This window comes from Falco peregrinus, chromosome 3 (assembly GCF_023634155.1).
Source record: "Falco peregrinus isolate bFalPer1 chromosome 3, bFalPer1.pri, whole genome shotgun sequence".
In the NCBI taxonomy this organism is placed as follows: Eukaryota; Metazoa; Chordata; class Aves; order Falconiformes; family Falconidae; genus Falco; species Falco peregrinus.
The window spans coordinates 101,099,736-101,126,276 of NC_073723.1; the positions used below are offsets into that span (position 1 = coordinate 101,099,736).

The 26,541-nt window shown below is 41.6% G+C and overlaps 1 long non-coding RNA gene across 4 annotated transcripts in view; it reads left to right on the forward strand.

Annotated features, from left to right (window-relative positions):
• Window positions 1–26,541, forward strand: part of LOC114011669 (uncharacterized) — a 268,684-nt gene that overhangs the window by 56,569 nt on the left and 185,574 nt on the right. For 3 of the 4 annotated variants that reach the window (XR_008746640.1, XR_008746638.1, XR_008746641.1), the window contains exon 3: window positions 24,980–25,059. This is a non-coding gene — a long non-coding RNA (uncharacterized LOC114011669). Of the gene's footprint in view, window positions 1–990; window positions 1,173–24,979; window positions 25,060–26,541 lie in introns of all 4 variants that reach the window. The other variant, XR_008746639.1, reaches the window with a different exon arrangement.

Below are 26,541 nucleotides of genomic sequence, written 5' to 3' on the forward strand. Positions count from 1 at the left end.
AATTAATGGCATAGAAATCTTAATATGCATACATTTTACTAAATTTTTGTGATGCCCTGTTATAATACGAGGAAAAAGGTGATATTACTAGTGAGATATGGTCTGTAGAAACATGTACACATAGAATAAAAGATTTCATGGTGATCTTTTTCAAGATGAGTGAAAATATTTTGCGCAATAATACTTCTGTTTGAGGGTCTTGTTTTGTTTGCCCCGTGTTTAGTGTACGCAAGGAAAAGGAAGATGGCTTTTTGAGTTTGTGGTCCTTCTCTGCCCTGTCACTGCCAAGTGTATGCATGTCTATGATGCACTGCTGCCATCTCCGCAGGACGTTCTGGAGAGCAGCTGGGAGTGAATGCCCCACAGGAGCTGGTTGATGCTCCTATTGATTTATTTCCCAATATCTTCCTTCTTTAAAAGTGAAGTCCCTCCGATAAATGTGGGAGAGGATTCATTCCCGTAGCCATGTTGTCAGCTGGAAGGAACGTTCAAGAGTATAATTTCAACAAATCTCTCACCTACAGAACTTGGCCTGTCAAAGCTTATAAATGAGATGCACTGGGAAAGCTCTTGCCAAATTCATTTGAATACTTTCAGTCTAGTAGGTTGTAAGTAATGTATACAATCATCTCAACCAGAGTTGTGGTTGTTTTGGTCTTGGTTTTGTGATTATTTTTTTTTTTTTAATTTTTTTTTGGGGATGCTGAATTGGTGTATCATAATTTTACCATGATGCAATCCAAATGATTGTACTCTTACTACTTGATGCAACAAGAATTGTTAATGAAAAACCTGAATGTTAAAAGTGTTTTTTAATATACATACATGCACACATCAAAAACTTTTATGTAAATATAATATTTTTTTAAGTTTGAGAACAGGATGCTACTGTTCATTGACATCTAACCTTTGTCTTATGGGCAGCTGGGTGGAACAAGTAACATACTGAGTAATATCACACTAATACATGGCTTCATCTTTGTCTCTCAGCTTCCCGTGGCCTGACCTAACGTGAGGATTTCATGTGAGACTTGTTTCCTCCCAGCTGTGGGTTGTCCGTCACGGTGGTTGATTGTGAAGTGGATGTAAAGCTGCTAGGGTGCCAGTTTTACATCCAGCCCAGACATACAGTGAAGAAGTACTTGTCCCAAGGGCTTTGTTCCTTCCCTCAGGTTAGTTTCTGTATTTTTACATTCAGCCATCACCAGATAAAAATCTATAAGCAGTTTGATAGTGGAAACAGTGTTGACTTCCTCCTAGGGAATGTCCTGACCTGATAAACCAGAGTGTTTTTCTGTGGCTGAGTTAATCTTGGGTGCTGTTCTGTAAAATAGCACAATATCAAGAAGTGCTGCTCTCATATATTTTTGTGGTTCTGATGCCCTTTGGGGAGCGAAGGACCGTGAGGTCGAGAAGCTTATGTGGCATTGGCGACTCACAGCACACACCTAGCCTTTCTCCCTGTCTGTGGGACTGTTCGCGTGTGTTGGTTTTTTGTGGGGTTTTTTTTTTGTGTTTGTGGTTTTTTTTTTGGTGTTTTTTTTTTTTTTTTTTTTTTGGTGGGTTGTCTTTTCTTTGTTTTGGGGTTGTTTTTAGTGTAATTCCAGTTGCTGCTGTATTTTCTCTGAAGCTCCAGGTACGGCTCAACAGCATGTGTTGAACAGCTTTGAAGCCTGCTGATGATGAGGAGTTTCTGCTTTTGCCTTCCCACTCCTGTGGCTTCCCTTTGGGCGTCATTCCTCACACCCCCTTCTACCACCTTGCAGTGCAGAACACGTGGAAAAGCAATCTGGTAGAAAAAAAAAACAAAACGTGTTTCTTCTGCTGCTTTAGTGAGTGGGTGCCCTGTGGGGCAGCCAGGAGGTGCGAGGGCAGGGAGAGCCTGCGCTGGGGGCTGGGGGGGAGCAAGAACCAGGGCTGCCCATTCTGGGGGTGGAGGAAAAAGGGAAAGGGGCTTCTCTCCTCTCAGCAGTGGTGATGGGGCTGTGGCCATGCCTGTGCTCAGTCCTCCTGTCGTCTTGGTGTGTGCCGAGTGGAAGTTAATGGTGGAAGCGCAAGTGCCTGTGGGCTTCCTGGTACAGCAGGTACTGGGTGGGACACATGCCAGGGCTTTGAATTCTGCTTGAGCTCTGTTTGAGGTGCACGAGCCCATCCTTTGGGGGTTTTCAAAGTATTTTCCCAGTGCCTTTGCTTAACAGGCTTGTGCAAAGCATTCAAGAAAACGCGTGGGTGGGAGTGAGAATTTGACTGTAGGCTTTCCTGAGTCCCGGAGGCAAATAACCAACAGCGAAACCCTCCATCCTCTCAAAATGTTTTCCTTTGATAAGAGTGTGAGCTCAGCGCAGCAAAGATGCTGAACGGACACAAAGGCCGTTTGTAGCGGGACGGCCACAAAATGAGGAAGCGTGACTGGAAGGGATGCAAATACGCAAGTGGCAGGGGTCAAATGCTGACACATACTGCGCTGCCTTTGTGCTATGCTCATAACCTCTATCAGTGACACTGGCCACTTTCAGGCCATGCAGATTTGATTCCCCCTGTCCCCTGAGGCAGCGCACAACTTCCGAAATGGCGAGAACGGGCATCTTCTTGGCATTACTGCATGCTGCATCCACCCCTGGCTAATTTTTGCAGTAGGATGTGGTCGGTGCCTGAGCTCTGTGCCATAGAGATTTGGAGATCAGATTAAGGGAAGAAAGCAGCATGTCCAATCCAAGAAAGAAAATACTGCTCTCCTTCATGATATTAACAAAAAGCAGACAAATCTTGCAGCCTTCAATTTTTTTTTTAACTGCTACACGTAGACCTGCTTACTCAAAAAAAAAAAAAAAAATATTTTTTTTTTTTCCTCCTCCCAGGGTTTAGAAGCCCTGTCAGGCGCTCTAGTTCTGCATCAATATAGCAGCTTGTAGACACACAAATGGTATCAGGCTTTAGAGGGGCAGGAGACACAGTAGCATTAATGTAACATAGTTGTAAACACCAATAGGGCTTTATCTGTGTCTCCTTTTAATGATTTTTGTTGAATATGGCTTGCTCTAAAATAGCAGTTCAGGTCCCCTGTGTGAGTTTTGACACCGCTGGGCTTGGCTGAAGAAATACATTATCTTTCAACAGCATGGGTTTCGTAGAGCCTAAAATACCAGTAGAATAAATAAGTAAATAATGGAGCAAGCAAGCAAACAAACAAAAAAAGGTGAAAGATGCAACCCAGGAAAACAACATGTTAAAAGGATAAGAAGGAAAGGAAAACCAACAGAGTATGACTCCTCAATAAATGCGTGCCGCTCTGGTTTGATGTGTTTCTTCCTTCTCTTCCTCCCACTATGGCTGCCTGTTGTCTTTCAACATTAACCTTCAGCCCTGGGTGCTGTGGGTCACTGCTCCGCATGTCCTGCTCCTGCCCTTGCTCCCCTGCTGAGCTCAGGGCTGGCAGCTAGGGGAAATTCGGTGTGATTTGGAGCTGTGAAGTGCTGTATCAGCACATGGGAGATTAAGGTTTTTAGTAATTTTTCTCTTACTTGGAGAGGGGAATTAGTGAGCTCTGAAAATCACTGGATTTATTGGAAATCTGTGCCTGCTGAATGTATTTATTCCCCCATGTCGCTGGCTGCACTCTTGACAGGTGCTGAGAGGAGATTTAGAGAAACAGCAAATATTTGCTAGAGTGGTTGAAATATCTGAGGATTATTTAGATGTGACTGTTTATCATCATCTCTCTTAGTTCTAGTTCAATAATTTAAATGCACAGGCTTGAGTGTTTGGGAATTTTTAATCTACTTTTTCTATTGGATTTTATACAGGTTTCATGACTAGATCCAACTACTAATGGACTAGTACAGGTCTGATAGATAGATTTCGAGAGCAACTTTTGTTGTGATGAAGTAAATTTATGGGGAGAGCAGAACACGACTATGGATGGATGTTGTTCGTCACAGTAGAAAAACTTGGGTTGTGTTCAGCTGACTTGAAGTAATCCTGAAAAAACTCCTGTAGAAGAATCTCTATATTAGTTCTTCTGTCCATATTTCTGCAGGACTCCTTTTTGCAAAAGTTTAATTTTTTTTTTTAAATACTCATTTGTAGATGGGTTGTACATCACTAACTTTTAGAGGAGGTATGAGAGGATGAGGAAAGAAAAAAAACCAAAACACTTTAGATAACTCATTCTGGATGTCCAGATCAATAATTGTAGAAGGAAACAACAATAAAAGCAAATAATTAACCTTCCCTCCAGTTTGCAGTGAAATACATAGAAATTAATGACAGCTTTGCAGTTATTTGGGAGATGAACAAATACATGCTCTGATGCACGAAGCCTGGAAGAGAGGTCCAGGACCCTGTAAGGAAGCCTGCTCCAACACCACCTCCGTGGTTGTGCTAACCTGTTGGCAAGCTCTTCCACCTTTACCGCTGTTTCTGACCCTAATTTTGGCCGTTTTGGGAAGCAGGTGTTTTCTGAGGTAACAAAGTGCAGGGCTGGTGACACCATCATTGCAATTTGTCAGTGGTACTCAGCAGAGCACCAGGGCTGGTTGGGGCGCTGTGCTGCCTGTCCCATGTCTCTTAGCACAACAACAGCTGATTTTGCAGCTGTTTGGTCTTTCTTGCAGCCTGGGCAGTTCTCGAGTTTGTCAGAAACAAGTAGCTGAACTGCAGTTTGTTAAGATGAAGATGATACTGGCTGACTCATAGAAAATTAGGCAGAGAAATGGCAACTTCATATTTTTTCTGACTGTTGTGCATCTCCTCCTCCTCCTGTCCCACAGAGTTTTCCATCCACGGGTGCACGGCTTGGAGCATTGCGCTGTGAAGCGCTTCAGCAGCACAGGACACATTACTGTGTTTTCAGTCCGTCCTTGGTGAAGAGGCTGATCTGATCTGGCCTCTTTACAAGCCTTGATGCAGTTGTCAGCTCCTGCCATTTGCTGTTGCATTAATGCGCTGTGCCTGGGGTTGCTGAGCATGATTTCCATGGGAGCTGATGCTACCGTAAAATGTGCTGTGTGTTTACGAGTGTATGTGGTTGGTTGTTTTGGTTTGGTTTGGTTTTTTTGACCATATACTTCTGAGTGCCATTGAAGGTTTAAAATAATTTAAAATCATGCTCTTTGCCCTTCTTTACTACAAGTTGGTTATGTTTGGTTTCAGTGTTTGAGAGGCCGTTTCAGCTGGGGTTACCATGGTTTTGATGTGGATGTCATGTTCTTGAATTTACTTTTATTCTTAGGCTTAGGGAGGGCATAAATTTATTTAACTTCACAGCCTTTTGCAAAGCCCATTTCCTGGAGGGTGTGGACTGTGTGAGAGGCTTTAAGTTTCTGGAAGCACCAGTCACATTGGTTCAGTTGATGCCTGGATGTGTTTTTGCAGTAATTTTTATACCGGCACCTTGGTCGTGGCAAGCACACTCTTAGACCCTGAAGGAAGTCCTGTAAATGAATGTCTTTCAAAATGTTTTCCGTTAACATATTACCAAATTGTTATTCTAGAAAAATCTCAAAAATATAAAATCCAGGCTGAAACTAATAAACTAAGATGCAATTTGATCAGAGGTCACAGACCTGGGAAGTTGACTTACATCCATAGCAACACTGGGCTTTAATTTTGGTTTTGTATTCACATAAAAGCATTCAAACACATCAAGGAAATGAGTTGTACTCTTGTTTTGCATCAGGATATTGCATTTCTTCTCTTTGCTTAGGTCTTCAAGTTCACCTGCAGCTTCCGTTTTAATCCTTGAAAAGTTTGAGTAGCCATACGTTGTGAATATGGCGATGCACCTCTTTATTTTGGGGCCTGCAGAGCTGGCCAAACTAGCACCAGCAAAATATATATATATTTATTTTATATATTTTTTTTCTTGGCAAAAATAATAATTCATGTTAACTTCTGCTGGCTAGTGGTTGGACTTGTGTTGTGCTCTATCAGGTGTTATTTCATGAGGATTACTGGGGTGGTTGTACCTGTGTGTGGTTGGGTGGGTTTTTGGGGTGTATGTGTTGGTTTGGGTTTGTTTGTTTTTTTTACATTTCTAATGGCATTGAGAAAAGACTTGCCCACCTGCAAGCTTATCATCTACACTGCTGGCTTTAGTCTTACATTAATTCCAAAAAAACCAACCCCAGAGCGCCCTAGAAACACCAAAACAATCCCTCAAACACCCCCCCACCCCCATATGACATATTTAGAGACCCTGGTAAAGCAAAAGTTTTCAATAGAATATATTTGTGTATATGGATGGATGGGTAGGTGGAGGATGAAACGAATGTTTTCTAAATCTAGACTTGTCTAACAAACGGATATGTTTTGGCTCAAAGGCAGTGAAGTGTAGAGAGAAATATTATGGCTACTGCAACTATAATAAAATAGAGAGGATGGTAGAAAAAGCTATTGCTCCAAAGAGGCCACTAGTGCATTTTTGTTTCCCTCTCTGAAGAAGAGAAGTTACGACTTATGTTTATGGAAAAATCTATCTAGAGTAACTTTCTCTGGGTCCCGTGGCCTCATGCTTGGCAGGAAACGCGTGGGAGAAGACACAGCAGATTTTGTTCGGAGGAGCAGGCAGGGCCCACTGCGAGCATCAGAAATACCCTGGCAGCTGCCACGCTGAGCCTGGGACCTGCTGAGCCTTTCAGCCTGGCTGCCTCGGCCCACGTCGTTTGTGTGATGACAGAAATGCTTAGGCAGCGGTTGTCTCTCACCTCGCCACTTCTAACAATTGTCTTGTCCGTGTCATTTACAGCACTTTGGCCGGCTTGATGGCCTAGTTCTGTGTGGAACGCTTCAGTGCAACTGGACTTACCTCCCCTTTTTACCTAATGGGGGCAAAAGACCTCCAGAGTCATTACTTTAGTGGAATTAGTAGGCTGTGTAGGTAAAAATCTGAATTATTCTGGGCTGGCAGCGGCTGGGGAGGGAGATCCTCCATCGCGGTTGTGCTGCTCCCCTGCCCGGCTGCCAGCGCTTCCGAGCCCCTCGGCAGCCAAAGTGAAATTCCAGAAGGCGAACTTGTACGCGTGGCAAACTCATTCCTGGTTGCCTGGGCTGAGTTCCCCTCGGCTGAGCTTCTGTCCTTTTTTACAGTTTCAACACTTCTTACCCCTGAGACATTGTCGTCTTTCCTAATTAATCTTTTCGTTCTTTGTAGAGTCTGGACTTCTTCTCCATATCCTGTTTTAAGTGTTTATTCATCTGAGAAAGGCTCCAATATTTCCTTGCCATTTTTCCCCCCTTCTGCTTGGAATGGGAGTGCGAATAACCTTGGTGTTCTTCACAGGAAGTATTCCTGTGTGTGAGCACAGCCTCGCTAATTTTCCTAAAAAAAAAAATAAATAAAAAATAAAAAAATTTGTCAGAATTTCCTGTTCTGAGATCCTAGAGCTCCCATTGCATTTGCTTTTGTCTATTTGACTCTTCTCACTAAATAGTCAGTAATTTTTGACAGCCAGCTTTTCTATCCAATCTTTACTTCTCATTAAGGCAAGGGCTAGAATAGATCAATCTCATTTCTTGTTTGTGAAAATAATCCCATCAATAATAGGGGGAAAAGAACCCCTCTCAGACATTTTTTGGGGGCAGCATTTATCAAACAAGGTGAAGGAAGCTACATAGTGTCAGAAAGGGACAACGATAGAATTTGTCCCATATAGATGTAATTATCGTTCAGGGAAATTCTTTTCATTTCCAACTAGTAAGGTCAGCGGGTACTACTTGCAGCAGGGCTGAACTTGCTCAGCGTTGCAAGAGGCTGCAGGTTAGCCTAGACCTCTGCGTGCCTGGTGTACGGCCCTTGGGCAGTTTATAGGGATCTCCGGAACAGCTTCCATCAGGCTTTTGCGTTCCAGGTTGGTAGCCTGCCTGAGGACTAGGCAATGCTCCTGCCCATTCCTAGGCTGGAATGTTGGAGAGAAAGGGTATCATAGAAGAGGTACATGCTATGGAATAATTTTTGTTCTTGCGTGGTGAGCACCTCCCTCTTTCTCACGTGGACAAAGGTTATCCATGCCTTAAATGCCTTATTTTTCAGGAAAGGCAACATCCTGTATTTATTTTAACCTGATAATTTTAGGGCTAAGTTTAATATGCTGACAACACTGGAAATAGGATGCATGTGGCTTGCATCTGGGGTATAGCACTTGTTAATAAAACAGTGATGATAAACTGCTAACTTTTTTCCCAGTGTCCACTTTCATGACCACTGTGTATGTGTTTAAACCTGAGCGCGCATTTCCTCAGTGAAGATGCTTGTTCTGTTCCAAGCCCGTAGACTTATCTAAGCATAATAAAAGAGCACAATAAAAGCAGTACATAAAATCAGTAAAGAGCAATGCTATTCTGTGCACAAAGTTGGAAAGGCAAAAAAGGGTGAAGAAAGTTTAGGAATTTGGCCCACAACATGCATCAGAAATGTCTTGGTGGGGGTTTTATCTCCTTTCTTTCCTTGGAGATGTAAATGCTTGTGTGGAAAACCTACTCTTTCTCCTTGCGTTTAATTTCTTTCTGTTACTGACAGAAATCCAAGTTCTCATAGTTCGCATAAAATGGATTCAGTCCAGGGCGATGGTTGCTGGGTTCTCATTATTAATCTAGAAGGCTTCATACTTGCAGCGTGTCACTGGGCTGTGAAGAATGAAGAAAGGGCAGAGGCGTCTGTCTGGGGGAAGGGGGGAGAGGCAGCATGCCTCCCTCTGTATGAGCAGCCTGTGCAGTGGTGATTTCATGCTGCTTTGAGCATGAGCTAGCGCCAAGCCCGGCCAGCGCCAGCCGTTCTCACGGCCGAGGGAGCCGATGCGGGGCTGCCTCCTTTGGGAGACCCTCCGCCAAGCGCGCCCATCCTGGACCCCGCTGCCAGCCGGGAATTGCGGGCGGAGGCGAGGAGACCTGCCCAAATCAGAGTCATGGCACATTTAAATTAAAATAAATATTTAGTGCATGTTTTCCTTTAGGAGCCTCTTGTGTGAATCTTACGAAATGTCAGTGTTCAACTTGAGTGCAAACGTAGGTTTAATTAGAAAGGATGGTTTTTGCTTAAAGCTGTATGTCACTGCTGACCAGCGTTCGTAACTCCGTTATTAATGTTTTTTCCTAATGACCTGGTCTGAAGATTCCCAAACCATGATCCCATGGATCACTTCAGGTCTGTGGGGAGCTGACATGCTGTGGCAGCTGCTGTTAGGCTTCTTGCCAGAGATCAAATCATGCAAAAAGCAGCTAAAAACACACTGATGTGTTGTTTTTTGTTTTGTTTTTTTTTTTTTTTCTTTTAAGAATTTTTTTTTTCTTCCAAGTAAGCAAGTGCTGTCTACTACAGCTACTTATCTCTGAGTGGGAGGGAGAATTCCTGAGGACATCAAGGCTGTGGAGAAGTGGTCCCTGGTAGCTCTTTCAGGAGAAGTCATTGACACTTTTTTTTCCTGTGCTTTTTTTCTTCTAGTAAATGATGATTTATGTGCTTTGGTGTTGGATTAATGCTTACTCCTACCCATCACTGTACCAATAGCTAGGTGATTTCTGGTGTAGAAATGAACATTTCTCATGATCAAAATACATGGTATGTTCCATATATGGTCTGTTTTTAAATCCTGCATGGGGTTGCAGAAGATGGATGGACTTATCTTTCAAAGAAGTTTACGCTTCCGTGAATCTCAAGTATGATGTTTATTTTTATTTCTTTCAATATCACAATTTTAAGTACCTCAGAAGACAAGACCTGGCCAACTCCTGTTTCAGGAAGGTTTTTGGAAATACCAAAGACACATCTTTTTTTTTCTTTTTGAGCTCCACATTTAATCCATATTAATTTTGTTAGTGCCTGAAGATTTTTTTCTTCTTACTGTCCTAGTCTCTAAGACCAGAGAAGGGGTTCTTGCAAAGAAAAGGTTAATTCTTTATCCATGACTTTGGAAAGGAGAAGACTATTTCAAATTGTGAGAATATTTATTTTTATCATATTGACAAGGATGTTGGGATGAAACAAATGTGGTGTGGGTTTTTTTTGTTTTGTTTTTGTTTGTTTTTTTTTTAAAGACAGCAGCTGGTTCCAGCCTCCAGGTTTGGAGTATTTTCAGTCTCATCTGCTTACAAGCAGCTGGAAGCAAGCCTATATGGGTTGCTTATTTAGGAGGTTGATGTACTTTCTGTGGGGAATGCAGAACTGGATCTCACAGAAAGGAATACATTAATGTTGTCAGTGATGAGTTTTAATAAACTGAGCTTGCACCAAGGGCCTTTGAAAAAGTGCTTTACTCTGAAAGGCCTTTTGATCATCTGCAAATAAAAATACCAACCATTTGACCACGGCCAGATTGCCTTTGTAAATGGTAGCTTAGTTATTTTAGATTTGTTGGTTGATTTAGGTTTTTTAGATGAATTTGAAACAAATATCCCAATAAAAGAAAATTTTCAGGGGAGGAGGATTGCTTTTAATTCCAATTACTGGTAAGGGAAAGAATGCCTTTGAAAAGCCAAAACCTCACATAAGGACTTTCTTATTCATGGTGTGTGTGTGTATGTATATTTATATATATAAAAATATGTGATAATTTTCCCTACCCCATGCAACTGGTATCTAGTGCTACATAAAGAGACTCAGTCTGAATGATGACCATTAAATAAATCTTCATGGAGATGATGTGCACTGTTCAGCTGATGTATTGCTTTACAGAGAATATGCAGTGAGTGTGGAGGGATTATTTTCACTTGAACTGTTTGCATGATGGAGGGAAGATGAGGCAGCAGCAAAATGGGTCAGCCTGAATCCCCCATTCTTTGTACAGAATTCAAAAAAATGGAGATTCAGCAAGGAATGGAAGAGTTTAGCCCTTTCTCTCCTTGCTTCGTGCACATTCTGTTTTCTGGGTTTAATAAAGCTGCTAATTCTGTTGGGTATGTTTCTTAAATTCTCAGCAGTTAACATGTATTCAAGATGTTTCCGTTAGGAAAGTTTTCTTCTTTCCATATGCTAACTAGGGGGCTGTAAGCAGCACTGCCTTAAAGCGAGAGCAATGCCTGGTTCCGGGAGAATGGCAGTGCTAGGCAGCGTGGGGGATAAAAAAGATGACAGGAGTGATTTCCCAGTACCACGTCTGCTTACACAGTGAGGTACTTGCTGTATGTTGCTATGGCCTGTGTTTACAAAAATATGTTGTTTAAAAAAAAAACCCCAAACAAACCCCTAAGCATCATGAAATACGCTTATGCTTAAAATATATATAAATGTTACTTATTTTTCTAATAATTATTTGAATGTTATTGAGAAATGTGTGAATAAGTTCTGTCAAGTGATTACCACTAAGTGGTGGTAGCCGAGGATGTAAAATGTGGTACCCGTGTGCTTTGCACCCTGCAGAGAACTCTCCTTCTGGGTGGTGTTTTGAGCTTCGTGTGTACAAGCGGTCCGGGATGCCCTTTGCAGCTGCATGCATTCCTGCTGCCAGTGGGCTCGGGGGCTGGATCCTGATGTTGTTGGCTGTTTGAAGTCAGGGCATTTCAGTACACTTCCTACATGGAATTTCCTACCTTTGGCTCATTTAACATCCAGAACCTTCCTACATGGAGTACCGTTACTGTTGTTCTTGCTCTTTAAAGAAATAGCCTAGGGTTGTCATGATGAATCATATATTCATTGCCCTGAATTTGAATTTCTGATTAAAAATGACCCATAACTTTTAGGTATTTCAAACTCTTCCATGCCATTGTCTTAGTCATTTACCAACATTGATCATCCCACAACTGTATTTCAACATCATTTGAATACCCAAATCTTTTTCTTTGGCTGTAGCATTCATTTCTGCGTGGCTATTTCACATCACTACTTTCTCCCACTTTTGACATGACCGATATATATTTTCAGTGTGCGTACCGCACTGTTTTACTGTACAAATGGCATGTCAAACAGCCTGGTTCTCCTTCTCTGTTCAAGAACCAGAGTTTTCTGTACCTTAAGAGACTATATAGATACTATTGCAATTCTTCTGGGCTATATGCTGCCACTAATACCTCCTGGTAGGAGTCAGATCTGCTTTCCCAGCAGGCTGTTGCTGCTTTTAAATATTGAAAGGCCGCTTGTGTAGGCAAAGATCTCGTAGCAAGGTTGGACTGAGCAAAATGGAGCAGGCAACTGAGCTTTCACGACAGCACTGCTCTGCTCGTGACCTTTGGATGGCAGGATTAGTGTCTGTCTCTGGAGTGCCTTTTTCTAACAAGCGAACAAACCAAAACCCCCGCCCCAGGATGCAGGTGCTGCAGTAAATAAATGGAGATCAAAGTATTTTGTATTGTGAAGAGATGCTATCAAATCACGTGGTGTAAAAAGAGGAGAATGTTTTGAAAAGGCCTTGATTTAAGGTGTTTCATCTTAGGATGTGTCCTTTAATTTTCTGAACAAATTTTAGGTCACTTATACAGGGTGTGTTTTCCTGTATCTTTCCTTTATATTGGCAGTCTGTGAGCTGCGGAGAAGCGCTATAGGTGGACCATAGCGTTCCATGGATGGATATATTTTTCTGCTGTTGTGTCCGTTCCGTTCCCCCCTCCTCCCCCATTTTTTTTTTTTTTTTGGAGGATAACAGCAGAAATGTGCTTTGCAACTTTCATATGAATTTAAAGCATTTTTTTTTAAAAAAACCCCAAAGCTGCCAATATAAGATTGATATGTATTCATATGTCTTGATCAATGTTTTTTATGAGACTGCTTCAGCATGAGCATTGTTTCAGTCTCTCTGCACTTGCAATTAATGATTGTAATTAAGCTGCTGTTATGATACATCATAGAAGTGTACTTCTGAGTGTTCTTTTAAAAATGATGTTGAAATACAGTTGTGGGATGATAAATGTTGATAAATAACTAAGGCAACTGCATGTGAGAATTTGAAATACCTAAAAATTATGAGTCATTTTTAATCAGAAAAATCATGAAAGTATAATTTTTGTTTGAAGGATTTTCTAGGGTTGGATAACTTTGTAGTAAAAAGAAATTAGATTGGAATTGCATCCAGGTTTTCTTTGGAAGTAACCTGTACTGCACTTCAGGATCCTCCAGAATGAAAGCTTCAATACAAACTAGAAATTAAAATGCTCACAGAAATATGAATGGAGGGGAAGTAAAAAGGAGCCACGATATTGTATATCATGACCTTGTGAGATAAATAAGAGCCCATCACAGTACTGGATCATGATAAGGGGGCAGCTAATTTCTTATTTGTACAACCAAATCCATGCCTGATTTGGAGTGGAGGTGTTTAAAGCTGGGAGGCATACCCTGCTGGAGGATGGAAGCATCCTTCTGGCACTGACTCGTCACCTGTACGATGGCACGTGCTGTACTGTTCCGCTTGCACCAGCAATGGTGGCTGGGGTGAGAGGAGCTGGATCCTAAAAGCTTCAGGCAGCCGCTCCCAGTGCTTGGTCCTGCCTCTCCGGGATTTCACCACCCTGCCCCTGCATGAAGCATGCTTTGGGTGATGTGACTTGTCACAGGCTGGTATGTCGCCAGGGAATGCCCTTTTAGGAGAGGTGTTAACATTGGAATACTGTTGCCCGTTTATCTGAGAGGTGTAATTTTTAGAGTTCTTGTCTAAAGGCTGTTTCTACTTGTTTTCGTTTCACTGCTAAATTGATGAATGTTGCCCGTTCTTCAAAGCTGATTAATCAAGATCTTAACATGTTGTTTAGATTAAAGCAGCTTTATATTTCATTAGAAAAATATTATGTAATGATTATATTTGGACCTCATCTTCTTTTTCTTTTCCCCTGCTAGTATTATTCCGTGGTGGCCTTCAAACAAGGGATCCTGTTAGATTCTCACTGGGTGGCCAAGAGGCAGAAGATTGCAAGAGTTATAAAGATTCATGTTTGTTTTGGGTAGAGGCTTCAAAGGCTCACAGGCTTCCTTACACAAGGATGCAGTCAGGAAACAGGAAGGCAGGGAAAAAAAATTCTGAATCTGTTTTATATAAAAAGGGGATCATAGAGCCACCATCCTTGCTTAGCTTCAATGGAAAGGCAGTATAGCAATGGATTTCTTTGCACTACGTCTTTGATGTTTGTGTTAGTTGCCATCAATAAAGCTTCCTTTTTTCTTTACATGTACACTTCAGTAATGTAAAATACAGTGACACATTCATAAGGCAAATAGTAAATAGTGCACTAAAGCTTAGCGACTTAGTGTGTATATCGAGGTGCTGGATGATGGGATGTATTCCAGTCCATATGTTCTGCAGATTCCAATTAGTAGGACCCTCCTGCTATGTGGGATAAAGTGTGAGTTAGGATTTAAAGCTGTGTATTTATTTTTTTTATAAGTTATTGAAGGAATTACCTCATCAGTTCCTTCCAGTACCAAAGATAACTCACTCATGTGGCTTGCCCAGGCTGGTCTGTATCTGGAGGGCTTGTGATTTTGTTGTATATCACCCATGTTAGTCATTTTATTAGATGATGTTAAGATATGGCTGTAAATCAGAATTCTAACACGATATTATGAATGTCAGCAGGAACACTCATCTTTATATACCATGTCAGAGTACTAGCACTTAAAGAATTGTGCACTGTACTAAGGATGGATGACAATAAAAGGAAGAAGCTGTATTTTGTCTTATTCAGTCAGTTGAATCCTTTCATGAAGAAAGGAGGGAAATCTTTAGTGTTAATATACGGTGGCTTGTATATGTTGTTAGTGGTGTTATCTGTTAGATTTGAAATACCTGGTGGTCTTGGTCAAGAAAACTGTTATCTGTGTGCTTTCTAGCTATAACTCTTTTCTTTTTAGATTCCCACCTTCCCACGCCCTCGTGCGCTTTTTTTTTTTTTTTTTTTTTTTTTTTTTTTTTTTTTTTAGGAGGCTTCCCGTTAATGGAGTTGCACATAGGAAGTGATTCAGATTGCAGACTGCAGTGCAGACTGGACACAGGCAACGTGTGTGCATACAGAGATGCTGTGGGATAGGCAAGACTTCCTTTCAAAGTCACCATGGAGCAGAAATCCCATGGTTTCCACGGAGGAATGACTCAGGAGGACTCTGTACTTGAGTCATTTCTTTGAAACTGTTACCCATTGTCAGTATTTGCCTACACAGGCGTTTTTGCTTGTGCCCTTTATGTTCGTTAATAGGTTAAAATCTATATTGCTTTTGTGGTGGAGGAGCTTTTTGTTTAAGTGGGGAACTGGAGTTACAGAATGCCCAAGCAGTGTCTCAGCCTGCCTTCAGGGGCATGCTGCAGAGCACCCCAGCACCCTAACCCTGAGAGGGGTGGGTTGGGGCTTCATCTGGGTCTGTGGAAGCCAGGATGTATGGAAAGGGCAGGGGTCTGCTCTGTCCTGCTGCAGGGATGTAGCCAGGGGCATCTCTAGGTGAGGAGACGATGTGCGGCTGAGCTCTGTAGTGGGGCATAGCCTAAAGCTGGCTTGCTCAAGGCTGCCTGGGCAGGCAGCTGAGATCTCACCCATGCTGCTGCTGCTTGGCCAAATGACTATGTGACAGAAGCTGACCTGTCTTGGAAGCTTCATTTTAAATCATAACTTCTAGTCAGTCGCTCACTGATTTAATGAAACTGAGGAGTGGCAGCACATGCTGCAGTGTTACAAACTGGTCAGAACCCAAGCTGGTTAATTGAACATTAAACAGCACTACATGGGAAAAATCAAGCAAATTTAGTGTTCTTGGCAATAGTTACCCTTGTTTTCCATTTCAGGAAGATCTAGGGCTCTGTGAAATATAACTAGAGATTGTCGGTACAAGTCCTACTCCAGTCAGCTTCCCAAGACCTCTTACACTAAGCACTGACTCTCAAGTCTGCTCCAAAAACTCTGTAGGTTACTAAAAATAGACAGTACAGCATTTGATTGTTGGAAGATTAATGTTATGGATCCTATGGATATAAATTACAGTTCCATTTGGGAAGGTTTGCTGGTCTAAATCCTGCATAAATACCTTCAAGCAAATATTAAAGGAGGTGGTGGTGGTGGGACTTTTTAATTTATTTTGGGTTTCTATTGGAGTACTTGTTCCAAGAACTGACTTCAGTTGGACTATAGTGGCAGAAGATGAAACCTGATATAATTGCCATTAAGGGATGAGAAGATCAAAGCAGTTTTGGAAAACAAACCTGAGAAATGGTGTACCAAGTTTGTCAGTCTAAAGGTGTTCTGTTGATTCAATGAGCATCCTTGCCACAATACATTCAGAGATGAGAAGCCTTACGAATGGAAGCTATAATGGCTGTTACACTAAGAAAAAATCAGTTTTGTCTCTGAAGTGGAAGGTGTTCAGTCAGCCTTTCTTTCCTGCTTCCCTGCCTGAGAGTCACTGCTGCAAAAGAGAAAGCTGTGACGGTTGGTTATGCTTAGGGATCTTTATGTTGCTGGGATGGTACCAAGGGACACTTATCTGATGATGCTTGCTATAGTATAAACAATGGTAATAAGATAATGTTGTTGTTTTAGTATTCTAATCCCTGATAAAGTAATTTACTTCTGTGAAGAACTGTCTCTTTAAAAAAAACACCAACACAACAATTCTCCCTTCTGAATTTGTTACCAATATAATTAAGCGTGTGTATATATATACATATTTTCTTAGTGTTAATATGACTAAAAGTTGGATTTCTGATTATGAAGGTATTTTCTTTGTTCTAGAATACATCCTAACCCTTTCAGAGAAGATGGTTAAAAGTGAGTGACTGTTTAAAGATACACAGACAAAAAATAATAAAAAAAATCTGTTTGGAATTTATTTGCCTCTTCTTGCAGTACCCTTTCAGAAACCTGAATGTATTTTCTTCTCTATCTGTTTCCCTATCTGTTGTGTGCTTTTCCATTTGTTTCTGTATCAAGACAATAGACTCTATTAAAAAAAAAAAAAGTAGAAATGAAGTTATAACTCCTGTGTTGTCATGGACATGGAAATTTTCTCAAGTCCAGGTTCTTCAATTATTTTGCAGTGAATGTTGCAACATCATTGAATGTTTACAATTATTCACAGGCATTGTAACCCATAGGAAAAAAAAGAAAAGTCAATGTTTGCATTGTTGATTTGTTTTTGGAAAAAAAGACTTTTTGGCAGTGTAGAATATGTATATGTAATCAACTCTGGAATTTTAAGTGTAGTGAGAAGGATATAAGAGGAAAATGCCTGCATTTTTTTATGAGTGTGATTCATAAGAGATGTGTTTGCTTATGGTTAATATCCAGTGTTTCTTGCCGCCTGAAATATAATGTCCTGTGTCTATGCACAAAACTCCTTCACTTGGTTCATCTTGGGTCTTGACTTGGTTTTGGTTGATCTCCGTTGTCTTTAGTCAGAGGCAGCTGTATTTTCCTGGTGTATACCAGGGGTAAATGCTGCCTCTGCACTCAGGCCAGATTCCCTCAGTGGTTTGTCTGCAGTGCACCATGCCATATGGGAATGGGTACAGTCGAACCCTAGCTAAAACCATGGTACTGGAACTAGCTGAAATCTGATTGCTGTGGTACATCCCCGGCAGTGTCCAAGGCCAGGCTGGATGGGGCTCTGAGCAACCTGGTGCAGTGGAAGGTGTCCCTGCCCTTGGCAGGGGGTGGGAACTAGGTGGTCTTGAAGGTCCCTTCCAACCCAAACAGTTTTGTGAGTCTGTGTCCTGGAAGCACCCACAAACTGTAATTTCTAATTGCACCATCAATGATGACAGGCTTGCAGTACCACTCCCCCAGGTTTGTTTGTGCAGTCCCACGAGACATCATGCTTAGATGCCTTCTGGGTGCTCAGCACCGAGGCATGCAGCATGGGCATGCTTCCTGCTGTCCTGATGGGTAGGTGCATCCAAACCCGGAGGTCTTGGGAGAAGGAGGAATGTGAAAGTCTGAAAGGGGTTGGCTGGAGCAATGCAAGGGAGCTCCCTCTGCTTTCCTTGAAATGGATGTCAGTGTTTTTTAAAGAAAAAAACCCAAACAAACCCAAACCACACCAAACAACAAACCCCTATGTTGCCACCACCAATACAACCCTCCGCAAGGGTTCTAGCTCTGCTTCCCGGCACTGGGGGGTCTGCCACTTCAGAGGAGAAGGCAATGTGAAGGTGGCGGCCCATCAGCAAAAGGGAAAGCTGGCACACCTTTTGGGGGTCTGGTAAGAAAAGAAAACGTGAAAGATGCCTGTCCTCTTAAATGACTTTATTATTTACCGTGGAAGAATGCAGTAGATGCATCTGCTTCTGTTCTGCCTGTATCTGAGGTTGTCATGTTGGTACTGCTATTATTTCTGTTCTGTGTCACCCCAGACATCTTCTAATATGCAAATATCGCTACTTACTGAAAACTAAAAGCAAGTTAAGTATAGAACTAATGCCATCTGGTAGTTGAGACAGAAAAGTTAGATAATTAGCTGTTCTTGTCAAGGGACTGTGATTAAAATAGGCCATTTTCATAATAGTGACTAGTTTGTAGGGACTTCCTGAAAGCCACCTGGGATAATGATAATGAAAAGAACAAAATTAAAAAGGAGGGGGAGGTGGTGCCGTTATAGCTCATGATGGCTTGTGTAAGTGAATTAAGTTAGCTTTTAATTTGAAGGCCCTTATTTTGGTGCTTTGGAAAGAAACCTAGATTGAGTTTTCTGGCTTTGTTTGGTGACATGACACAACCAGCTCGGCCAGGTGACTGCGGGGGACCCTTGCAATTTCTGTGCACAGCCCCCGTTTTGTTGCTCACGTCCTTACTAACTCGAGAGCGCTGTTGGCATAGCTCATCTTAAAAGACGACTCTAGTCTGAAGAACCTGGTGGGTCCTGCTCAGGGAATTTGTTCCTTTTGGGGGATTAGGACTATTAAGAAAAACTAGATGAGGAAAAAAAATCAGAACGCCGTTACCTTTTTTTTTTTTTTTAATCAGGTGATGATCACGATATGCATAGCAATGTTTAATACAAATTCTTACAGATAGGTATCTTTTAAGGAAAAAGCTGTTTGGCAAGTAGTAGTGGAGAGTAACCTAATGGTGTAGTGGGGTGAAGGATCTGTGTAACTTTGGCAGCTCCAGCCCCCTCTCCAGCACTGCGCAGGGGCTCTGTGCTCCCTTTGGCCTTTCCAACTGAAATCTTCTCCTCCTCATCCAAGAAAATCGCAGCAGGGAAACCTCCAGAGGCTGAAGAGTACTTGCTCTTTCCTGCATGTGGATTCCTTAGTGGATGCCCTATGCCAATGTGATAGAGTAACTTTAATCAGTGAAGTCTGACCTGAATCATCTTCTAAGCTGAGTGAGTCTCTTTGGGAACAGGGTGTTAAGGGCAGCTGTGCTAAGTGGACTAGTAGGGTAAAATAAATGAATAGTAAAATGGCAAAGGGAGAACACTCTATAAAATTGGTATTATTTAATTAAATACATTTTCACTTCAGATGGATAAAAATCCTAGCTCTAAATGAGAGAAATTGAAATTTAGTTGCTGCTTACTTGGTAATTCTAGTTAAAAGCTCCTCATGCTGTTTCAGATAGAGGTTTGCAAGACCAGTGTGGCTGTAATATTATTCTCGTACACAATGTGCTGCAAACCTCTTCTGAAAATGTAAGCAAGTTGAGAAATTAAAACATGGGCAAGAAGTAAAAGTATATCGGCTTTTCCATTCTCCTTGCAAAAAAATCTGCTTCTAAATTATTTTCATTAAATGAAGCTTTTATGTCCTTTTATTCCTTGATTATGAAAGCAATGATTTGAAAAATTCAAGATATTGAGGTCTCAAAAGTGTCAGGGATGCTCAGCTTTTAGAAAACATAAGTAAACATTTCAGTGCAATATGCTCAGAATAAATTGTTGTGAGTGTTTGTGGATATAGAAATATTTCTGATCAGTTTAATAGGTCAAACTTCATATCATTAAAAAGTTAATAAATGTAAGCATGCATGACCAAGTTAATAGAAGTCTCTAAACACTGTCTGTAAAAGTGTGATGCACATAATGAGTACTTACCTAAGGCTTGTTGGAAGAAGTGTTGAATCTGAACGCTGCCTTAGGAATTTTTTTTTAAGATTGGGAAAATTAAACTATTACATTGCTTTTGAAGTGTTTTCCTGAAAACCATCAAAAATGGAAGATCCATTTTAGCTTCCAAATACAGGTTGTCACTCACGCTTTAAGTTCTGCCTACCCATGAGTTGTTCCAACATCCTTCTATGCTCAGTGCCCTGATGGCCACAGTTCTGCTCTGTACTATTTCTTTTTTTTGTGGCAGACCTTTGCATTATGCCCAGACAATCTGACTTTCCAGCATTCTTTGTGGTTTTATTGCTATTTACTTATATGGGAGAAAATGGGCTGTGAAGCTGACAGCCAAGCTGAAGCAAGAACAGGCTTTTCACGTGGTGCTGTTATAACTGGCTTTAGATAAATCTTGCAAGTGAGCAAGTGACTGTTGAAGGTATGAGGTAACAGAAAGGCTGGGTGGCTTTGGTTGAGTGCTATTAAATCAGACTGCTCTCTTGATGGCAGTTAGTTGAACTTCATGTGGTTTTAAAATTCAGATTTTTTTTTCCTTTTTTGTTGTTTTGGTTTTTTGTTTTTTTTTTTCAGTATGACAGACCTTTAGATATTTTTTCTCCCAACTTGTGTTTCTCTAATGTGCCAGAATTTTTTCACATCTGCTTTTTAATGAGGTGTCTGATTATATGTTTTGGTTCTGTCTTCTTAGTACAAGCTGGTGAAATTCAGATTTTCTTGTAGATAAGCCTTTGGCCTTTCAGTTGCTCCTGCCCTGTGAAGAAATTATTTCCTTCAAGTCAGCCAGTCTGCAGCTCCAGCTGTGACTGTAGACGAATGTTCTTGCAGGGTCATATACTGTAGTTCTGAACTTAAATAAAAGGATTAGCAAGAGTTCACTTGAAGGAAATACCCGCTTAATTTCACTATAATAACTATGAGAATCCATAGGGAAAACCAATAAAGCTTTACTATTAAAATTGTTAACAAATGATTATTCCACCCTGACCCCCCATCCCCTTCCTGCTGTTGCTGTGCTTTTGGGACAGCAACAAAGGATGAGATGACCTGGTTCAGGGGAGTACTTTGGTCCCTGGCCTACAAATTATCTTTTTCTTGAAAAAGAATTGAAAAAACAACGGCATTTATGAAGGCAACAATGTTTTCTGAGGTGTTTCATGCAATCTTCTGCCCCAAAACTTTGCTTGGTGCGAAGGAAGAAGGGGCGTGAGGTGGAGAGCTCTGCTGGGACCAGCTCTGACAGCCAGCAATGCCCAGGGGATGCATCTTGCTGCTCCAGGAGAGCGTGGACATTTTCCACAAACTGCTTTGAATGATTCCTGGCAGAAAGGGAGGTTTTCCAGGGTGAACCTCTTTGGCTGCGTACATAGACCTCATTGTCTTGTCTCAAAGAGACGGGGGGAGAGCAGAGGGGCTCCTGGCAGGGGGCTTCCTCCCTCGGTAGGATCCCTGTAGGCTGATGGGGGCTGGGCTATGGCCCCTTTCCACACCAGCAACTGGTGTGAAGGGCCAAGCCAGTACGGGGGGCAACAGTCTGATCCTTGAGGGCTCTCCTGTCCCTAATGGACATGTGAGGAGAGCATGGAAGGGGCTGGGTAAAAGTGACCTTGGCTCTTTCCCCAGCATTTCTGGACTGCCAGCCTCAGGAAGCACTATTATTGGAGTAGTCAAAGCAATACTTGTATCCATTTCCTTGGGAAGGAAACTAAGAAATTAAAATTGAGTAATGCGACTGCCCTGCTGGGTTGAAGAAATCAAACAGACAAAAGTTGTCTAATTTTAAAGCTCAATATTAGCTTTGTATCTTTTGCTTCATTTGGGCTTTGGAGGTGGTCGGTTGGTAGACTGGTGACCCTCTTGAACCACTGGCTAGAAAATGCCCCAGTGCCCATCTGGGTTGCCTGCCAGGAGCTCCTGGTGTTGAAGCCAAGGCATGAAGGCTGGTGCATGAACAAGTCTCCCCAGTAATTATCTGAGGTGCTGCCTGAGCTCACACTTAGCGTGAAGAACTGGGAAACATTTTGGGTTCTATCAGGTGCTTTTCTGTTCCTCATTTTTACTTGAAAGACTTTGGCCCTTTAAGACATGTTTATGTATCTAGGATATATGTGCATATATATCTATATCTATATCTATCTATATATATCTTGTAAAAGCATTTTTCAATCTTTGTTTCATCAAAAGACCATCTAATACTTTTTTTCAGAGAAGAAAAAAATCTGTGGACAGCACTGTGCTGTGTTTCAACAATGGTTTTCACTTGGGACCAGATAAGAATCAGACTAAACTTTGAATGTTGACTGACTTTTTTTATTTCTCTCCTCCTTTTTTCTTGCTTGCATTGCTCAAGAACATGATTTCAATTTTCCCTCCTCATGATCATGTTGTAGACCACCCTTTGAAACTGTAGGGACCACCAGCAGTCCATAGGGATGGCTGAGGAGCTGCAGTCTGCATAGAATTTCACATGAACTTTTGTTCTTTGCTATACCCTTGCTCCAGCACTGAGCCAGCTGTTTCTAATGGTCTCTTCTTTAATACCTAATGTGGCTTTAATTAGTCACAAGTGGCAAGTGAGTCTAAAGGTACTAATTGCAGCCAAATAAATTAGGCATGCTCTTTTTATCAACTTCCTTTTGTCATTGGTTGGTTGGGGTTTTGGGGCTGTATGCCCAGGTAAGCAGCCTGGGCTTTAGAGCTGTTCCCTGTTTTTCCTACGTTCTTCAATGATCTCTCTGAAAGAGGTCACCCTGCAGAAATTGCAGAGATTCTGTTGGAAGAGGCTTGAATTATAAAAGCATGTTTCATGGAAACAGTTGGCGTGGTGTTTCCAAGTGGCCTGGCTTCATTTTAATTTGACTGGATTTCCAGAAACTTATTGTTGTGAGGTGAAAATTGTAGCCCAAAGCTGCAGCTAGGGGGACAGCTGTCAAGTGTGCCCTGTGTCTGTGCGATAGGTCCTGCGTTGGTGCACTGATGGGTTCACAGTAACAGGATTTAAATATGGACGGGGAACAGCAATGTCAGATCCATCCCACTTTCCCTCCCTGCCCCTTGGAAAAGCCACTTAGTAGCCCGAATGCACACCAAGTCTATAAGATGCATTTTGGGTAAAGTCAATTTACACTAGCAATTAAAACGTTCTATATTCTGTCACTGAAAAATGCTGCTAGGTCGGTCGCCACTGGGAAGGGTGAGTGGGGTTCTTTGTTTCACGTGTCACCCAGAGATCGCCAGCCATGCCGTGTCCTCTAAGCCACACCTGGGCAGCAGCTCATGGCCCTGGGACCTTCCTCCCCGTTAATTCTGAGCTGCCTCGGTGCAGGCTGAGTGGGTCGTGTGGCTGGGAAGGAAGGTATGTGTTAGCCAAGGTGGGCTGCCGCTGCTCCTGTAATGTGAGGGTGAAGGGAGCACCACTTGACTTCTGGGTTATTTATTTTTTTTTAAGTTTATTTGATCTGAGAGCTAATGAATTTACTTAGTTGTTTATTTGTAAGCAGGGAAAATATGAGAGGAGTCAGTAATGAAATCATGTCACCTGCTCACGACATTTTCCAAGTTATTTCTTAACATAGAGTGCGCTGGAGCTTCTGTGTAGTAAGTGGTGAGGCTCTGTGGACTTTGAAGACAGCTACATAAAATTGGTGGTGTGAAAGGGCACAAATTAGAAAAATGATCGCAAATTTATTTTTCCTCACATCAATTAAATTCTAGTTTTTATGAAAGTGTTTGTGTGTATATACTAATACTAGGCGAGCAGTTTTAAATTCTGTAGATGGCGAGATGGGTATGTACATGTGGGTTTTATAAGCTTCATCTCATAATAAGCAAGGTGTAGCAAAGTAGAGTTGTAGCCATACCCAGAGTGATGCTTTGCTGGTCTCAGTAGGCACCTGTGCTGTCCATGAGAGAAGTAACTGTGTTGAAGCAGCACAAAAGCAGAATGTTCTTCCATGTGTTATAAATTGCTAGAAATTGGGTAGGACCTACTGAGAGATTGCTTCTTGCAACTTTGATTTGATTAAGATAATTTTGTGGTGCGTATAAGGGAGAAAATGTGTGCTATAGGTGTCATTTGCAATAAAATGTAGCATCCTTCATAAAAGCAGACCAGTTGGCACACTGTTACGAAGTAGTACTTTTCTTGTATCCCCAAAAACATGTTTTGCCCATGAATTTCATGGTGATATGCTCATAGACACGGGAGTTAATTGTAGTACACAAAACCTGAAAGGTTAATTTGCTAGCTAGCTTACTGCATAGTCACTCTTTGTTAATCAAGCAGATGTGTGCAACATTAGGAGCACATGTTTTTTCTAATTCAGGATTTGATTTATAAAGGGAAGACTTTGCAGAGATACAGTATAACTAATGTAAGTTGCAGAGTCTTTTACTGTGCTTGTGGCTATAAAATCAAAATGCAGCTCTGAAGAATGCTGTGTCCAAAATTTTAAAGCATTCTTTGTACCTGGATGCTTAGGAAATACAGAGCTTTCCAACTGAGACTGAAAAGGAAGGAAAAATGTTAAGAAAAGACATGTTTCATATTCAGCATAAGTCATTCTTTCTGCAAAATATAACCATAATTTGGAAACGCTATTTCTTGCTCTGTGAAAATTGAAGAACTTCTCTGTGGGCAGTGTGAATTAGTATCAACAAGTGAATGTGCGGATACAGCATAGTTTCCAAATCATTAAACCAACTAGGGATGACTGCTTCTCTTTTGATACTTCTATTTTTACATGTCATGTTGATTTGCCATCTATAATTAGTCTTGTTAGTAATTGCATTTCTTGCTGTTCTAGTTCTGCCTCAGATGAACGTACTATAGCTTCGTTTGAATGCATGGGGAAAAAGTCTAAATAAAAAATTAGATTAAAAAAAGAACCACGTGAACAAAAAACCACTTCCAAGTGCGGCGTAAGACTGATCTCTGAAGTATTACTGCTCTACTTGCTGTGGATTTGGTGACTTCTGTATTGTGTAACGTGCTTATATTTCTTTTTAAACATTTAGGAGTTCCCCAGACCTTTTTGTTATGTGGTTGCTGAAGCCTTATCCTGGGACAGCAGCAATGATTGATGAGCACACTGCAGGTAAGAAATCAGATGGATGCCATGTGCTATGGCTGTTCATTAACTTTCCTCACATTGTTTAGGTTAAGCTTCAGTAGCAGCAGTCTTTAGCATTACAGGATCAAACCTGACTGAATGCAAAACATAAATCTCTTGTCTACGTGAATGTCTACATATGTCTCTCTGTAAATCATCGTGAGCAGGTTTTTGGTTTTTCTCCTAGATTTTGGGAACTCTGACAACAGATGACGTTGCATGTAAAATTGGGTTTTAATGATCGAAAGATTATTACAAAATATGGTCTGTCATTTCTAATTCTTCCATCAAACCACCTGCTCCTGCAGGAGTGAGTTCCAGCTACTTTAAGTTAGACCAGATTGGAGCATCTATTCCAGAAGGCTTTATTTCTCTAAATCACACTTGGCCTGCTAACAAATTTTTGATGTTTGCCCCTTAGCAAACTTTTAACCAGTTAGTCTGCTAATAATTTGGTGACAATATCTCCATGAAGAAGAAAACAGAACACTTTTTTGGTATATTCGTAGTTAATTCCATCTGTATCCCAGAGAGGAGATGCTGGCTCTCCAGTGAGTTCTGTTCTTCTGCTCCTTGTGATCCAATTTCATTCACTCAGATTTTGCACTTGGTTCTGTAGTGGCCATGACTGCTCTGATGCAGGTTTCTGCTGCATTTCTGTGTGTCTTAGTTAAATGGAGACTTCACAAGATTCATTTTTCTTAATAAACCCACTCCTGTCAAATAGATGGATGTGATGGAAATGCCACAAAAAGAGATCATGTGCCAGCACATGTGTGTTTCTTCGCACAAAGCTGCAAACTCTTCCTCAGTCCTCCTGTGTACAAGAGTTATCTGATGTTGATAAACTCTGAGATTATTAGGAATATATAAATATCCTATGTAATCGATTAGAATGGTGGGAGCAAACCAGCTGCTGCTATTCTAGCCTTTACCCTTACCACTGTGTAAAAGCATTTCCTGAACTTTTGGATTTGATTTCACACAAACAGTTATAAGTCTAAGCCTGAACAGAAAGACAATTTCAGCATTTCTTGAGTGGTTTAAGTACCTCGTCTTAGAGGCCGTGCCAACTCAGGATATAGCTGTCAAGTTGCTGATACCCTTGGAGGTCAACCCAAGCTTATTAAAGCCTACCCAAAGGCCAGCAAAGGTTGATCTTGACTCAATCCTTGCTCTGTCACAAGCTCCCTGGTACGCCACAGGCACATTCTTTAGTCCCCATATCCGCGGGAGGTAAGTGCCATACATACCTATGTGCTTGCGATTCTGGTAGAGCAGATGGTGGGCCCAGAGTACTTTTTTTTTTGTACAACTCTGATATGCCCAGGGCTCTGCTGAGCTTTCTGTGGGTGTGGGGGCCACCTTGCTGTGCTGGTCACAGAGAGCTGCTGGGCAGCTGGTGCCCAGCAGTGAAGGGGTTGCTACCAAATGTGGGCTGTGGCTACAGTAAAAGGCTTGGTCTCA